The sequence below is a fragment of the Bos grunniens genome, chromosome 11, assembly GCF_055505025.1.
Source record: "Bos grunniens cultivar Pamir isolate PY7600 chromosome 11, Bosgru_T2T1.0, whole genome shotgun sequence".
Taxonomy (NCBI): Eukaryota; Metazoa; Chordata; class Mammalia; order Artiodactyla; family Bovidae; genus Bos; species Bos grunniens.
In genome coordinates, this window is record NC_141175.1 from 7,501 (window position 1) to 12,178 (window position 4,678).

Sequence of the window (4,678 nt, forward strand, 5' to 3'; positions counted from 1 at the left end):
GCCACCAGTCCTCAGCTGGGGTGGGAGGGGTCTGCGGTACAGGTAGGCGGACCACCGACACAGGAGCGTCTGCGCGGCCGGGGCCAGCGCAGAGCCCCGCGTCCCGTCCCCTGCAAGGCCTCACCCGTCAGCCTCGACGACGAGGGGAACAGGCACGCCTCTCCTACCGCCTCGACCCCCCCAAAAGAGAGCCCACTCACGGGACACACACACACCACCGCGGTGGGGACCCGAGGAGGACACCGGGGTTAAGGGAAACGACACCACCGCTCGGCCTCAGGCACCTGAGCGACGACCTGGAGCGCTCCAGGAGCACCACCGAGGATCCAACGAGGCACGCTCGCGCACCCACGCGGGGGGGCACAGCGCAGCAGCGGTACAGCCCTCCCCACCGCGGGGAGGGCCGCTCGCGGAGCACACGCCGGGAAGGCGAAGCGAGAGCATCTGCTGTGTCAGAAGACCCACGGCCCCCACTGACGCCACCCGAGGCGGGGGACAGGAGACCGAAGGTCAGGGCCAGAGGCCGCAACCCAGCCCCCGCCTTCCTCCCCCTCCCCGACGGCCAGGGGGAAAAAGTCAGGCGAGGGGCCCCGCGGACAGACCGAGAAGAGCAGACACGTTCACCGGGAACACCTGTCCCTCGTCTGGCACGGCTTAGGCCCGGCCCGGGAGAGCACGACCACACCACATCGATCGGATGAGCCAAGGTGGAGCGGGGGGAAGGCACGGCGAGGACAGTCACCAGAGGGGCCCGCTTTAAGCCTCACCGGCAACCTCCGCCCCCCACCTCGCCTCAGGCGAGAGCGGCCCACGACCCCAGGAGGTTCGAGAACGCCTGACACGTGGCACGGAGCCCACAGGGCGGGGGTCGCATCTCAGCCTTCACCGGGTGCCCGCAGCGGGGAGCGCACAGGGTAGAAGACCCACGGCGCCTCGCCCCGCCGCCCTCGGGTCGCCCAGAGACCGGAGGTGGCACCACGAGTCGGGTCAGCCAGACAACACCACACAGGAGCCGGCGCACAGGCCCAGGCGGGCGGCTCCAGCGGCAAGGGCCGAACCGGGGACCAGAGCTGGCGGCCCGAAGGCCCAGAGCCCCGCGTACATCCAGAGACCCAAAGTTTCCTCGGCGGCAGACACCGAAGCAGACCGTGTCAGCACTTACCTGGTGGTAAAAAAGGCCCATTAAGGGCGACGAAATGACAGCAGCCGACAGCGGGGCCCATCCACGACTCGCATGGAGGACCCCCGGAACCTTGGCCCGGCCACCTGTCCCCAGCGCTACCCCATAAACACCAGGCCCGGAGCTCTCGTGGCGGGGGGGGGGGGGGGGGGGGGGGCGGGGGGGGGGGGGGAGTCATCTGGTCGACCGGGGGAAGGGGAGCAGGGGGAGGGGGCGCGCGATGGCCAAAGTGGGGGCGCGGACACCCACCAAGGGAGAGGGAGCTGGCCGGGGGCGCCCTCTCCCGCTTCGCCCACACGGGTAGGGGTACCGGTCCGTCGGAGTCTCCGAACGGGGATTTGGCTTCGATGAGCATCAAGAAACAAGAAGGAAGAACCGTCAGCGAGGCGCCTCCAACGAGACGAGCGGGCCCCGACCAGGGACCGCGCCCGGGCGGGACCCAGACCGTCCTAGATGGGGCACCCAGGACGGCCCGAGCCGGTCCCCACCTCCTGACCTGGGTTCAGGGAGGTGGGGAGGGGTGAGACAAAGTCGCATCCGACGACCGAGACCCACGAAGGCACGCTGAAGGGTCGGGCGCGCCCTCCCCGGCCACCCGCGGAAGCAGGGTCCGGTCCATCCACGTCTCCGGACCCATCGGGACTTTGAAAAAGAAACAGCATGTGTGCCAGGAGACGCCTCGGGCGACCGGACCCCACGGGTTGGGGGGGGGGGGGGGCGGCCGCACACGCGCCCGCCTCTCCCCGTCAACCCTCACGACTCCGGCGGGCGGGTCCCCACCTCCGGAGCGGGGCCGAGGGCGAAGCACACGCTCCTGAGGGCGGCCCAGGAGGAGTCCGGACCGCCGAGCCCGAGTCCAGGCGCTCCGGGCAGGGAAGACCCTCTCCCTGCCCACCGCGGCGGCCCGGCCCAGGGAGGGTCCGGCCGGTCCTTCTCCGCGGCCACAGGGGCACGGGGAGATGCTGGTCGACCCGGTCCGGCCACCGCAGAGCCCGGCCCCGGAGCGCCGCGACGATCACCCTCCTCAGAAACCTAGAGAACCAATCTCCGGCGACAGCAGGACGTCCCTAGGCCTCGGCGCCACCGGGACTGTCGCCGCCAGCATAGCCGGTGTCTGAGAGCTCTGCCTCGGGCCCGGCGGCTGAGTCACAACCCTCCTGAAGGGCTCGCCGAAGCTCCGGAGGGGGAGGGACAATATACAAGCGGCCGCCAGGTGGCTCCCGACAACCGGCTCGAACGTCCCGAGGACGGGTCGCTGTCGCCGGCCGCCGGGGACGCCGCAGCGCCGGCCGCCCAAACGCCCGAGCTCGGCCCGGAGCCTCCGCCGCCGAGCGACGCGACGCGACGCGACGCGACCCCGGCCGCAGAGGAAGGGAGAGGAGCCGGGAGATCTCTCCCCTGGAGGCTGCCACGAAAGAGCCGCGATCCCCCCCCCCCCCCCCACGCGATTCCAGGGTGGTGGGGGGACATTCCACGGAGACGCGGGCGGGCGGCGGGGGCTCGGGGCGGGGTGGGCGGAGAGAGGGGGCACCAGTGACATCCCAGGAACCCCCGGCCCCCGGCCCCCCGAAAGAGAGGGGCGGGAGGGAGGGAGGGAGAAAAGGAGGGAAGGAGGGAGGGAGGGAGGGAGGGAGGGAGGGACCGGCAAAGCGAAACCAGGCAAGCGCTGCTGGGAGAACAAAGCCGGACTTTCGAAAGCAGACACGGACACAGACACACAAGCCTAGGAGTAAGAAAGGAAAAGAAGGAGACACTCGGACCCCCAAGAAGAGAAAACAAAACTCAACCTGGGTAGAGACACCGTGACAAAGTCCAGAGACGACACACACAAGCATGCGCGGGTGGGTGGGGAAAGTGCACTAGAGGTCAGGAGAACATGGATTTCAACACCACTGGCCACAAACAGCGGAAAGGCGGACGGCCTGGGAGGTCTGGGGTGGCAGGGCTGCGGGGGGTGGGGGGTGGGGGGTTGGGGGGTTGCGGGGAGGGTGTGGGGGGGTGGTATTGAGGGGCGTGCTGGTGAGGAGGACGGAGTCCATAGGGATCCACTAAATAAACCCCGGGTCCCGTGACAACAGCCACCTCAATGAATACATAACTTTTTCACGTAGCTCAGAAACGAAATGAGACAAAACCACCAGGCAGGAAAGTCAACTCGTGGAACTGTCCTGGCAGCTTAAAAGTCAGAGAGAGAGAGGAGAGGGAGAGGGAGAGGGAGAGGGAGAGGGAGAGGGAGAGGGAGAGGGAGAGGGAGAGGGAGAACGCATACACATGTGCGTATACACGTGTACATATGTATACGCACACGTCATCGCGTCTATATATACGTGCACGCAGGCGTATAAACACACACGTACGAAGGGCATGCTCACGTACACGCACGTGTCTGTGTGCGCACGTGTATGCCTAGGCGTTTCTAGTGTGCGTGTATGCTTGCGTGTATATACGCAGAGGCATCTATACACATACGTACACGGATAGACACAGGCGTGAACACACATGCTCACATGTGCAGAGACGTCGGGATACATAGGCACACACACACACATACACGCGGACGTGTCAACGCATCTAGATGCACGTATAGTGTGTATACGTGTGATGTCTGCGCACAGGTGTGGATGCACGTCTATGCGTACCCGTACGTGCATGCTTGCATAGACACACATATCTGCGTGTGTATGTGCACACGTGTATGTACACACGTATACATACGTACGGACGCAGACGCAGACGTCTACAGAGAGCGTATGTACGTCCACACAGACGCACGCGAGAATCTGTGCCTACATACACACGTGTGTATGTATACGTAGACGTGCACGCATGTACGTATGTACAGGTGCCCGTGTGCATCTAGAGTGCCTATACACAGATCGATGTGCATAGATGCACACACATGTATACGCATACGCAAACGCGCGTGTGTATACGTACATGTACATGTGCATCAGTGTATGTGTGCATGTATACCCATGTGTCTGCGTGGATGTCTACGTGCGCGCGTGTGTGGTGTGTGTATCTATGGGTGTACATTCGTACATATATATACTCACAGACACACACGTACATACCCGGGCGGAAACACACATCCGTGTGTGTGTGTGTGTGTGTGTGTGTGTGTGTGTGTGTGTGTGCTGTCTGTCTGTCTGTCTGTCTGTCTGTCCGGGGAAAGCACAAGCATATTGCAAAAGGGGCTTTTCTGTCCAACACCGATCAAGGCGTCAGACACCTCAACCTCCAAAAGGGAAACAACCCCCGATGAGCGAAGTGGGCAGGAGGCCCGAACAGACCCCTTCCTTCCAAAGAAAGGTGGAACAGGCAGACACCCAGAAGCACAAGGTAGAACACACATCCACGGCAGGGCTGGGCTGGGCTGGGCTGGGCTGAGCTGGGGCTCCTGGGGGTGGGGGCGGGCTCACGGAAGCACCCCACCCCGGGGCGTTTCCCTGGACAATGATCCTTCTCATTCGGAGGGGAAAGGCCCAGGAGCCGGGA